General features: G+C 42.0%; 1 protein-coding gene across 3 annotated transcripts in view; it reads right to left on the reverse strand.

The window, feature by feature from the left end:
• Positions 1 to 264: 264 nt before the first annotated feature.
• b3gnt7l (UDP-GlcNAc:betaGal beta-1,3-N-acetylglucosaminyltransferase 7, like) overlaps positions 265 to 13927 on the reverse strand; it is a 111049-nt gene continuing 97386 nt past the window's right edge. Inside the window, exon 2 of one of the 3 annotated variants that reach the window (XR_015753491.1) lies at positions 265 to 400. The gene's annotated coding sequence lies outside the window, so the exon portion shown is untranslated. The remainder of the gene's footprint in view (positions 401 to 13927) is intronic. The other 2 variants (XR_015753492.1, XR_015753493.1) reach the window with 2 other exon arrangements.

Raw genomic sequence — 13927 nt, forward strand, 5'->3', positions numbered from 1 at the left:
TTGCTCGCTTGAACCTTTTAAAGTTAAATTCAAACATGGGAAATAAATGGCAATAGATTAGGTTTTCTGCAAAAGGAAGTTTCACCCATCAGGTATTTGTAGTTAGACTTTTAACACAATTGGAATCCTCAGTCCGTCATTACAAAAAGGCCCTTCATTTAATTCTTCCACTTTTTTTCTTTCTTGTAATAGTGTTTGCATACTGAAAAATCGTTCATATATTGCAGTTGATCTTTCTCTGCACCTTCGCTGTAACATTATGTTCTGTATCCTGTTCTATTCTATTGGTGATCTTCGCTCCCACGAACTTGACCGCTGTTGACCATCTCCACCTCAGCTCCGGTGACATAGATAGGGACATGCCCTCAACCTTCCTTCCTGAATTTGATGATCAAATCTTCTGAAAGGAGACAGAAATGTGTTAAATGAACCCTTTTCACTAAAACTAGGGATTTGTTCTGTTTTGAAATCTTCACACCAAATACATGAATGTGCCTTTCTCTCTCACAAGTTGATGAATGTCAATTATTCCAGTGTTTTATGTTTTTAAACTACATTTTGTATGGAATAGTGTATGGATTCCTGAATAATTTCTGCAGAGGTACCTGATATATCCGATACCAAAAAGGACCATTTGAAGGGAATGAGAACAAAGTGTAAGTTACAGCCCCGATCTCACCCTTCTCACAGTTCAGGGCTTCCCAAGGGAATCTTCTAAGCAGGAAGTCACTGGAGTGATTTTTTAAAAAGAAATTCTGGGTGTTGTATTATTCAAAATGCATAGAATAGTAGGACATAATTATAACGCAGTAACACAATCCAAGGTTTCAGATAACAGAGTCTGTTTAGTTTGTCTTTTGTTATTATTAAAGCTGCATCATTTCCTGCTGTACCTGCTAGTCTAGTCTTGAATGGTTTGTTTCTCTTCCAATTTCCTTATTTCTGCTCTTGATTTTGTTGATATCATATGTGGCAGTTGGTACACAAGACCAGCATATCACTCAAAGGACTGCTTTTCAAATATTAGCTGAGTTTGTTGGCAGTTAATCTGCATGACCGTCAGATCAATTGGGAAACAATGAGAATAATTGACTTCAGTGTTTTATACCTGCTAAGTTTTTAACATTTTGAGGTTAAGATTCACATTTAAACTCATTAATCAACTTGTCAGCTTATTAGCATGAAAAGTTTTCCACTGGGTTTGAAGATTGTGAAATATTATTGCAATAGTCGGTGTAGGAGAGATCCTACCAATCAGGCATTATATCACTTTCTGACACTATTGTTTTGAGAAGTAACCTTGAGACATTATGTTTTACAATACAATGAAAGCTCCCAAGAGCTACAGATAAGGTAATGAGAAGAGAAATGTTATAAACCATGCCAGTCTCCATCTTCTGTTGTTAAAACAGTCATTTCTCCTTGTCTCTTTTAAAAACTGAAAAATCTTAAAATCTGTTGCAGCTTAAATCAATATTGACATGACTTAATACTGGTTTAATTGTGATCCTTCATCAAAATATGATTCTAATTTGTATTTCAATTATTCCACATCCTGATGCTATGCAAAAACAATTTAAGGTGGCTAGATTGATGTAGAATCACTTCAGATTAACTCTTACTTGGCCTCGGGCTTTTTTGATAGTGACAGGTACAATCAACTGTTCACTGTGAATATAAAGTGCCAGCAGAATTGCTATAGGTGTGTGTTTTACATTATAAACACCATCATGCATTTGGGATTAGGTTCGCCAGTTGGAAGAATAGACCATTGATTGTATAATTAATTTATTTTTATGTTTTAAAATACTGTAATTGTAATTCTTCCCTGATATGATATTTTGGCACGAAAGGCAGAATTAAAGTGCCAGAAATAGCATTTCACAAACTGTCAAGTATCAACTTTCTTCAAACCATTTTAAAATAAATTTCATGCTTTCAGCAATCTCTATACCTTTCAATTATTTCAAATTCTCTCACCAGAACAAACTGCCTCTGTTTATCTGAGTATAGTCCCTTATTAGAGGAGGGATCTTGAGACACAGTGGGTAGAGTCCCTGAATTCAAGCCCACGTACAGCTATGAGTTCATGGCTCCAGATCATTTGCTGTGCTTTTTGAAATATTCTATTGAGCATAAACCAGAAGATGTTCAGAATTTAACCTAGATTTGTGGTGATGGACCACTGTGAAAAGTACATCATATTTTTTACATTTGCATCAAGCACTCATGGAATCACACTGCTGCAGAAGGAAGTTGTCATGCCGGTGCCAGCCCTTTGAAAGATCTTAATTATTCTTCCTCTCCTGCTCTTTCTCCAGACCCATTCAATTGCTTTTATTTCAGCCTGACATCAGTGGTGAGAAAGTCGCTGGAGAAGATACTGAGGGATAAGATCTATTTATATTTGGAAGAGAATGGGCTTATCAGTGATAGACAACATAGTTTTGTGTGGGGGAGATTGTGCCTTACCAATCTAATAGGGTGCTCTGAGGAAGTGACCAAGATGATAGATGAAGGAAGGGCTGTAGATGTCATATACTTTGACTTTAGTACGGCATTTGATAAGGTTCCCCATGGTAAACTAATGGGGAAAGTGAAGTCACATGGTGTGCAGGGTGTTCTAGCTAGATGGATAAAGGAACTAGTTAAGCAACAGGAGACAGAGAGTAGTAGTTGAAGGGAGTTTCTCGAAATGGTGTTCCACAGGGATTAGTGCTGGGACCAGTGTTGTTTGTGATATACATAAATCATCTGGAAGAGGACATTTGTGGTCTGATCAGCAAGTTTGCAGAAGACACAAAGATTGGTGGAGTAGCAGAAAGCATAGGGGACTGTCAAAGAATACAGGAGAATATAGATAGACTGGAGAGTTGGGTAGAGAAGTAGCAGATGTAGTTCAATCCGGGCAAATGTGAGGTGATGCATTTTGGAAGTTCAATTCTAGAACAAACTTTACTGTAAATGGAAGAGCCCTGGGAAAAGTTGATGAGCAGAGAGATCTGAGAGTTCAGGTCCATTGTACCCTGAAGATTGCTGCACAGATGGATAGAGTGGTCAAGAAGGCATATGGTATGCTTGCCTTCATTGGACAGCGTATTGAGTATAAGTGTTGGCAGGTCATGTTAAAATTGTACAAGACTTTGGTTCAGCCGCATTTAGAATACTGTGTACAGTTCTGGTCGCCACGTTATCAAAAAGATGTGGACGCTTTGAAGAGTGTGCAGAGAAGGTTTAAGAGGATGTTGCCTGGTATGGAAGGTGCTAGCTATGAAGAGAGGTTGAGTAGGTTAGGATTGTTTTCATTAGAAAAAAGGAAATTGGGGGGGATCTGATTGAGGTCTACTAAACCATGAAGGGTATAGACAGGGTGAATAGAAATAAGCTTTTCTATGATGAGAGGTCACGTGTTCAAGTTGAGAAGAAAAAAAGTTTAGGGGGGATACACACGGAAAGTGATTTACACAGAGGGTGGTAGGTGCCTGGAATGCATTGCCATCAGAGGTAGTTGAGGCAGGCATGGTAGATTCATTTATGGTAGATCTGGACAGATGCATGGGTAGGTGGGGAGCAGAGGGATACAGATCATTAGGAAGTGGGCGATAGGGTTAGACAGTGGATTTGGATCAGCACAAGCTTGAGGGCTGAAGGGCCTATGCCTGGGCTGTAAAAATTTTCTTTGTTCTTCATTTCTTTGAGGTATTTACCTAATCTTCTTTTGGTAATACTATTGAATCTGCATCTATCAGTTTTTCAGATGGTGGATTCCAGATCATTACAATTCACTGTGTAAAAAAATGTTCTCTTCTCCCCATCTCTGTGTCCTCTGGTTCCTCTCCTGTCAGTGGAAATAGTTATTTACTCTCTCAAAGTGTCTGTTAACATCGAAAGAAGACTCGCTGGACCTGAAACCTTCACTCTGAATTCTCACCACAGTTGCTTGAGGCCTTTGAAATATGAATACTTGATCATAAGTTCTATATACAGATGATTTGGAGATGCAACCACCTAATGAAGGAGCAGCACTCCGAAACTAGTGTTTCCAATTGAACCTGTTGGACTATACGAACCACAACAAGTTCAGAACCCCCCGGTCCTCACCTTCCACCCCACCAACCTCCGCATAAACCACATTGTCCGCCGACATTTCTGCCACCTATAAACAGACTTCACCACCAGGGATATATTTCCCTCCCCACCCCTATCCACTTTCTGCAAAGACCGTTCCCCCCGTGACAACGTGGTCAGGTCCATTACCCCCAACAACCCACCCTCCCCTCCTCGCACCTTCCCCTGCCACCGCAGGAATTGCAAAACCTGCACCCACACCTTCCTCCTCACCTCCATCCATGGCCCCAAAGGAGCCTTCCATATCCATCAAAGTTTCACCTGCAATCCACCAATATAATTTATTGTATCAGTTGCTCCCGATGCGGTCTCCTTTATATTGAGGAGAGTGGACACCTTTTCGCAGAGCATTTTAGAGAACATCTCCGGGACACCCACACCAATCAACCCCACTGTCCCATGGCCGAGCATTTCAGCCCCCTCGCACTCTGCCGAGAACGTGCAGGTCCTGGCCTCCTCCACCACGGTCCCTCACAACCCGATGCCTGGAGGAAGAATGCCTCATCTTCTGCCTCGGAACACTTCAACCCCAGGGCATCAATGTGGACTTCACCAGTTTCCTAATTTCCCCCCCCCCCCCCACCTTACCCCAGTTCCAACCTTACAGCTCAGCACCATCCTCATGACCTGTCCTACCTGCCAATCTTCCTTCCCACCTATCCGCTCCACCCTCCTCTCCAAACTATCACCTTCATCCCCACTTTCATCCACCTATTGCACTCTTAGCTACCTTCTCCCCAGCCTCATTCCTCCTCCCCCCCATTTATCTCTCCACCCTGGAGGCTCCCTGCCTCATTCCTGATGAAGGGTGTTTGCCCGAAACATCAATTTTCCTGCTCCTTGGATGCTGCTTGACCAGCACCACTCTAATCTTGACTCTGTTGGACTATAACTTGTTGTTGTGCGATTTTTAAACTTTATATACAGTCTGTAAAACAAATGAAGAGTGCTTGAAATTGCAAGAGTGAAGTGGTCACTGAAAAGTGGCATCTGGGAATAAAAAAAGATGTCAGCATTCCAGTCATTTAGTCAGAGCTCAAGAAATATAGAGGTTTATTCTTAAGGGCAAAGTGGAGATGAGTGGCAAGCTGGGTCAATCTAAACATTTTTGGACGATGAATGTCACAGAACAACTGCAGAGCAGCTACAATGAATGAGAATGGCACAGGAAAGACAAGCACGATATACCCATGACAGCAGATCACCTGGTAGGAGTAGTTACAAGTAGCAGCAGCACACTTCATATCATTTTGCAATGATGTCAGTATTCTCAGTTACAGGGATATGAGCAATTGTCAATTAGTTAATTAAAAATGACTTCAGCTTGCCTGATGCCTTAATGGATAAATGTACTGAATTATTTAGACCAGGGTTGATCCTTAATCTAGATAATTTCCACCACTGCCGCACCAAAAGTCATTAGTTTATTTTTGTATCCATTGAATAGGAAGGTAGAAAGAATGGTTAAAACACAGCAGGCATTTGTACACATTAAGATCCCACAGTCTAATCATGTGTTTTTGTGATGTCGATTTCAACCATATCAAATAACAAACCCATAAAATACCAAGAAACCAAATTGACTAAAAAGAAATCCTTCATGGTAGCTGTTTTTGCTGTGTCGGGTGTTCAAGCCCCAGTCTGGAGATTTAAGGCAATGAAAGTCAAAGTTGATGACTTTGGCAGTGCGACATTGTTGGAATGCTGACATTTGGGGGAGATGTTAAACCTCCCTAATCTCTTGGGTGGGCATAAAATTGAAAGGAAACATAGAAACATCAAAACTAGGAGCAGGAATAGACTATTCAGTTCTTCAAACCTACTCCGGCATTCATTATGATCATGGTAGATCATCCAATTCTATAGCCTGTTCTACTTTCCTCCCCATATCCTTTAATGTTTTTAGACCCAAGAGTTATATCCTATATCTTCTTTAAATTATTCATTGCTTTGGCCTCAACTGCTTCCTGTGGTCATGAGTTCCACAGGCTCACCACTCTCTGGCTGAAGAAATTTCTCCTCATTTCAGTGCGGAATGGTTTATAGGTAGACTGTGACCCCAAGTTCTGGAGACCCCTGTCATTGGAACATTCTCCCAGCATCTATCCTGTCTCATGTTGGAATTCTATAAGTATCTGAGAGATCCTTCCTCATTATTCTGAACTCCTGTGAATATAACCTTAATCAATTCAATCTGTCCTTGTAGGTTAGTCCCACTATCCCAGGTAACAGTCTTATATACTTTTGTTGCACTCCCTCGAGAGCAAGAATGTTCTTCCTCAGATAAGGAGACTGAAACTATATTCAATATTCTAGGTGTGGTCTCACCCAAGCCCTTGTATGATTGTAGCTAGACATTCCTGCTCCTGTACTCGAATCCGCTCGCTCTGAAGGTCAACCCACCTTCACTGCCTATTGCCCTGCATACTTACCTTCAGTCATTGGTGTAGAGGGACACCCAAGTTTCATTGCACATTCCCCTCCCTCAATTTATGGCCATTCAGATAATAACCTGCCTTCTTGTTTCTGCTATCAAAGTGCATAACCTCACATTTATCCACATTGTACCTGATCTGCTTCATAGTTGCTCTCTCACTCAGTTTGTCCAAATCATTGCCACATCCTCCTCACAGCTCACCCTCCTAACCAGCTTTGAATCATCTATAAATTTGGAAATATTACATTTAGTTCTCTCATCTAAATAGTGGATAGTTAAGGTCTTAGCACTGATCGTGTATGCATAGGAAGGGTTTAGAAGTATTTGGGTCAGATGCTGGCAAATGGGACTAGGTCAGATTGGGATGTCTGGTCAGCACGTTCCTGTCCTCTGACTCTATGGTGCCTGCAGTACCTCACTAGTCACTGTTAGTCAATTGGAAAAATATCCACTTATTCCTACTTATTTCTTGCCTGCCAACCAGTTTTACATCTGTCTCCCTACACTATAAATCCCAATCCTGTGTGTTTTAATTTGACAAAGAATCTTAGAGATGTACAGCACGGAAACAGACCCTTCCATCTAACTCATCCATGCCAACCAGATATCCTAAATTAATCTAGTCACATTTCCTGGTATTTGGTCCGTATCCCTCTAAACCCTTACTATTCATATACCAGTCCAGATGCCTCTTAAATGTTGCAATTGTATCAACCTCCACTACTTCCTTTGGCAGCATATTCCATACGTGCACCAGCCCCTGCACGAGAAAAGTTGCCCTTAAATTACTTTTAAATTTTTCCCCTTTTGCCTGAAACCTATGTCCTCTAGTTTTGGACTCCTCCACCCCAGGGAAAAGACCTTACCTATTTACCCTATCCATCCACCTCATGATTTTATAAACCTCTCAGCCTCTGATGCTCCACAGAAAATAGCCCCAGTATTTTCAGCCTGTCCCTAAAGCTCAAATCCTCCAAACTTGGCAGCATTTTTGTGAAACTTTTCTGAACCCTTTCAAGTTTTGCAACATCCTTCCTATAGCAGGGAGACTAAAATTGTACACAGTATTCCAGAAATGGCCATACCAATGTCATAGAGTCATAGAGATATACAGCATGGAAACAGACCCTTCGATCCAACCCGTCCATGCCGACCAGATAAATCCAACCCAATCTAGTCCCACCTGCCAGCACCCAGCCCATATCCTTCCAAACCCTTCCCAATCATATACCCATCCAAATGCCTCTTAAATGTTGCAATTGTACCAGCCTCCACCACTTCCTCTGGCAGCTTATTCCATACAAGCACCACTCTGTGTGAAAAAGTTGTCTCTTAGGTCTCTTTTATATCTTTCCCCTCTCACCTAAACCTATGCCCTCTAGGTCTGGACTCCCCGACCCCAGGGAAAAGACTTTGCCTATTTATTCTATCCATGCCCCTCATAATTTTGTAAACCTCTATAAGGTCACCCCTCAGCCTCCGACACTCCAGGGAAAACAGCCCCAGCCTGTTCAGCCTCTCCCTATAGCTCAAATCCTCCAACCCTGTCAACATCCTTGTAAATCTTTTCTGAACCCTTTCAAGTTTCACAACATCTTTCCGATAGGAAGGAGACCAGAATTGCACGCAATATTCCAACAGTGGCCTAACCAATGTCCTGTACAGCAGCAACATAACCTCCTATGCTCAATGCACTGACTAATAAAAGAAAGCATATGTAATACCTTTTTCACTACCCTATCTACCTGCAACTCCACTTTCAAGAAACTATGAACCTGCACTCCAAGGTCTCTGTGTTCAGCAACACCACCCAGGACCTTACCATGAAGTAGAAAAACCCTGTGCGATTGGCTTTTCCAAAATGGAGCACCTCATATTTATCTAAATTAAACTGCACCTGCCACTCCTCAGTCCATTGACTCATCTGATCAAGATCTAATTGTACGCTGGGGTGACCTTCTTCGCTGTCCACTACACCTCCAATTTTGGTGTCATCTGCAAACTTACTAATTATATGTTCGCATCCAAACCATTTATATAAATAACAAAAAGCAGTGGACTCAACATTGATCCCTGTGGCACACCACTGGCCACAGGCCTACAGTCTGAAAAGCAACCCTCCACCACCACCTTCCTTCTTCTATCTTTGAGCCAGTTCTGCATAAAAATGGCTCGTCCTTCATGTGATTCCATGTGATCTAACCTTGTTAACCAGTCTACCATGAGGAAGAGTGTGGTGCTGGAAAAGCACAGCCAGTCTAGCAGCATCCAAGGAGCAGGAGAATTGACGCTTCAAGTATAAACCCTTCTGAATGCCTTACTGAAGTTCATATAGATCACTCTGCCCTCATCAGTTGTCTTTGCTATTTAGAGTCATGTACAGTACGGAATTGGACCCTTCGGTCCAACTCATCCATGTCGAGCAGATATCCTAAATTAATCTAGTCCCATTTGCCAGCACTTGGCCCATATCCCTCTAAACCCTTCTATTCATATACCCATCCAGATGCCTTTTAAATGTTGCCATCACTTGGTTGTACCAGCCTCCATCACTTCCTCATGCAGCTCATTCCATACACGCACCACCCTCTGTGTGAAAAAGTTGCCCCTTACGTTCTTTTAAGATCTTTCCCCCCACACCCTAAACCTATGTCCTCTAGTTCTAGACTCCCCCACCCCAGGGAAAAGTCTACTTACACTATCCACACCTCTCATGATTTTATAAACCTCTATAATGTCACCCCTCAGCCTCCGACGCTCCAGGGAAAACAGCCCCAGTCTATTCAGCCTCTCCCTATAGCTGAAATCCCCCAACTCTGGCAACACCCTTGTAAATCTTTTCTGAACCCTTTCAAGTTTCATAATATCCTTCTGATAGGAAGGAGACCAGAATTGCATGCAATATTCCAAATGTGGCTGAACTAACATCCTGTACAGTCGCAACATTTCCTGAAGAAGGGCTTGTGCCCGAAACGTCGATTCTCCTGTTCCCTGGATGCTGCCTGACCTGCTGCGCTTTTCCAGCAACACATTTCCAGCTCTGATCTCCAGCATCTGCAGACCTCACTTTCTCCTCCTAACTCCTGTACTCAATGCTCTGACCAACAAAGGAAAGCATACCAAATACCTTCTTAACCTATCTACCTGGGACTCCACTTTCAAGGAGCTATGAACCTGCAATCCAAGGTCTCTTTGTTTAGCAACACTCCCCAGGATCTTACCATTAAGTGTTTTTTCAAAAAACTTCCTGTTAGAGTGAAGAGCAAAGCTGGTAGGTGTAGAGAATGCTGGATGACTAGAAAAATTGAGGTTTTGGTCAAGAAAAAGAAGGAAGCCTATATCAGGTATATTGGATTCTCCTTAACCCTATTTGCCAAAGCTTTCTCATGTTCCCTTTCTTCCCCTTCTGATTTCCATCTTAAGTACACTCCTATTGCTTTTACACTCTTAAAAGGATTCACTCAATGTCTGCTGTCTATACCTGACATATGCTTCCTTCTTTTTCTTGACCAAAACCTCATTTTTTTCGAGTCATCCAGCAATCCCTACACCTACCAGCTTTGCTCTTCACTATGACAGAAACATATTGTCTCTGGACTCTTGTTATCTCATTTTTGAAGGCTTCCCATTTTCCAGCCATCTCTTTACCTGCAAACATCCACGCCCAATCAACTTTTGAAAGGTCTTACCTAATACCATCAAAGTTGGCCTTCCTTTTCCATCACTATTTTAAAACTCATGGAATCATGGTCACTGGCCCCAAAGTGCTCCCCCACTAACACCTCAGTCACCTGCCCTACCTTATTTCCCAAGAGTAGGTCAAGTTTTCCAACTTCTCTAGTCGGTACATCCAATACTGAATCAGAAAATTTTCTTGTACACATTTAACAAATTCCTCTACATACAAGTTCTTAACATTATGGTAGTCCCAGTCTATGTTTGGAAAGTTAAAGTTCCCTACCGTAACCACCCAATTATTCTTACAGATAAGTGAAATCTCCTTAAAATTTGTTCCTCAATTTCCTGCTGAGTATTAGGGGATATATAGTACAATCCCAGTAAGGTGATCATCCAACATAGAACAGTACTTTGGCCCTTGATGTTATGTCAACCTTTTATCCTATTCTTAGATCAAACTAACCTGCATATCCATCATTTCAAGATCATGTGCCTATCCAAGAGTCGCTTAAATGTCCCTAATGTATCTGTCTCTACTACCACTGCTGGCAGTACAAAGTTAAAAATCACACAACACAGGTTATAGTCCAAAAGGTTTATTTGGAAATACTAGCTTTCAGAGCGCTGTTCCTTCATCAGGTGGTTGTGGTGTATAAGTTCGTAAGACACAGAATTCATAGCACAAGTTTACAGTGTGATGCAACTGAAATTGTATATTGAAAAAAATCTGGATTGTTTGTTAAGTCTCTCATCTTTTAGAATGACCATGTTGGTTTCAGTTCTTTTGTATGTAAATCCTAGAACTGTTTTTTAAAGTTACATTCTCAAGTGAACTTTAATAGTAGGTGCCATGGAAGGTGTGAGGTCCCCTGTGTGAGGCTGTCTGTGCCCCAATGTTCAGACTGATTCTATTTCTAAAAAAGAAATTCACAGAATCTTACATGGATTCATGCAGTTTTTGAGCAAAATAAAATATAATTCTGCAATTACAAATTCACTCCACAAACTTATATGTGTGTACAAAGTTACAAATCACACAACACCAGGTTATGGTCCAACAGGTTTAATTGGAAGCACTAACTTTTGGAGAGCCGCTCCTTCATCAGGTCATTGTGGAGTGCACAATTATAAGACACAGAATTTATAGCAAAAGTTTACAATGTGATGTAACTGAAATTATACATTGAAAAATACCTTGATTGTTTGTTAAGTCTCTCATCTGTTAGAATTACCATGATAGTTTCACTTCTTTCATATATAAATCACAAGACTTTTTTGCCCCTCGTGATAGCCATTTCCATCCTGGGAAAAAGTCTCTGGCTATCCACTCTATCTATGTCACCTGTCATCTTGTACACCTCTGTCAAGTCGTCCCTCATCCTTCTTCACTCCAATGAGAACAGCCCTTGCTCCCTCAACCTTTCTTCATAAGACATGCCCTCCAGTCCAGACAGCATCCTGGTAAATCTCCTCTGCACCCTAAAACTTCCATATCCTTCCTATAATGAGGCAACAAGAACTGAACACAATATTCCAATTGTGGTCTAACCAAGGCTTTATAAAGCTGCAGCATAATCTCACAGCTCAACCCCCATGCTAATGAAAGCCAACACCCACACTCCTTCTTAATGATGATACCTGATGAAGGGCTTATGCTCGAAAAGCCATTTCTTCTGCTCCTCGGATGCTGTCTGACTTGCTGTGCTTTTCCAGCGTTTTCCACATTCTCGACTCTGATCCCCAGCATCTGCAGTCCTCACTTTCTCCATCTTAACAACCATATCAACTTGGGTGACAACTTTTAGGGATCTATGGACATGGATCCCAAGATCCCTCTGTTCCTCCGTACTACCAAGAATCCTGCCTTTAACCCTCTAATCTGCATTCAAATTCGACCTTCCAAAATGAATCACTTCATACTCTTCCAGGTTGAAACCCACTGCCACTTCACAGCCCAGCTCTGCATCCTGTCAATGTCCCATGGCAACCTACAACAGCCCTCCACAATATCCACAACTCCACCAACCATCAGCAAACTTACTAACCCACCCTTCCACTTCCTCATCCAAGTCATTTATAAAAATCACAAAGAGCAGAGTTTCCAGAACAGATCTCTGTGGAACACTGAGATCCAGACTGAATACTTTCCTTCTACCACCACCCTCTGTTTGCTATAAAATGCCACTCCTCTTCCATCTTACCCCCTATTCTGTTTTTCCATAGCATCTGCACCCTGGAACATTAAGCTGCCAGTCCTGTCCATCCTGAGCCATGTCTCTGTAATTGCTATGATATCCCAGCCCATGTTCCCAACTATGCCATGAGTTCATCTACCTTACCTGTTAGGCCTCTTGCATTGAAATAAATGCAGTTTAATTTATCAGTTCTACCTCCTTCGCTGTTTTATCCCTGCCTGCCTTGACTGTTTGACTTGCTCCTTTTCACAACTGTAGCAGTCTCAGACTGAACTCTTTCCTCCCTCTCTCCCTGGGTCCCACACCCCCACCTTACTAACTTAAATCCTCCTGAGCAGCTATAGCAAATCTCATCTCCAGTACATTAGCCCCCTTCCAATTTGGGTGCAAACTATCTGCCGTACACAGGTCACTCCTACCCCAGAAGCAATTCCAATAATACAAAAATGTGAACCCTTCTCCCCTCCACCAGCTCCTCAGTAACATGGAAACTGTCCCTAATCTCCCACATCCGACAGAAAGAGCACATCATTCTATTAAATACCATCAGCCCCAACACTGAAAATACTTCAAAAAAGGAGTAGTTCTTGCAACCACAATTTTTTCCCATCTCCATCTCGGATTACCCAGAATCCTCATACTAATGTGGAACTTTTCCAAAGGGCTTCTGGAAGTCCAAATAAATGGACAGCATGGTGCACAGTGGCTAGCACAGTTGCCTCACAGCACCAGGGACCTGGATTCGGTTCCACCCTCAGGCGACTGTCTATGAGGAATTTGCATATTCTCCCCATGTCTGTGTGGGTATCCTCTGGGTGCTCCAATTTTTCCCACAGTCCAAAGATGTGCAGATTAGGCAGATTGGCCATGTTAAAAATTGCCCAGTAGTGTCCAGGTGGGTCAGCCATGGGAAATGTTGTGGAACAGAAAGACCGAGGAGTACAAGGACATAGTTCATTGAAAGCAGTATCACAGGTAGACAGAGTGGTGAAGAAGGCATTTAGCATGCTGACCTTCATTGGTTGAGGCATTGCGTACAGGATTTGGGACGTTGTGTAACAGTTGTATAAGTCTGTTGTAAAAGCCATACATGGAGTACTGTGTACAGTTTTGGTCACTAGGGAATCCATAGTTGAACTGGGAAAGAGTGCAAAGAAAATTTACAAGGATGTTGCCAGGACTAGTAGGCCTGAGATTTATGGGGAAGTTGGCCAAGATAGGACTTTATTCCTTGGAATGTAGGAGAATGAGAGATGACTTTATTGAGATGTATAAACTTATGAAGCACAAAGATAGGATGAATGCATATTGTCTTTTTCCCAGGAATGGGAAATTGAAAACTAGAGGGCATAGGTTCAAGGTGAGAGGGGAAGATTTAAGAAGGACGGGAGGGGCAACCTCTTCACGCACAGAGTGATGCGTATATGGAATGGGCTGCCAGAGAAAGTGGTTGACGTAGGTACAATAGCAACATTCTAAAAGTATTTGG

Source organism: Chiloscyllium plagiosum, unplaced genomic scaffold (assembly GCF_037043375.1).
Source record: "Chiloscyllium plagiosum isolate Xiang-an unplaced genomic scaffold, Cpla_swu_hap1 HiC_scaffold_37, whole genome shotgun sequence".
Taxonomy (NCBI): domain Eukaryota; kingdom Metazoa; phylum Chordata; class Chondrichthyes; order Orectolobiformes; family Hemiscylliidae; genus Chiloscyllium; species Chiloscyllium plagiosum.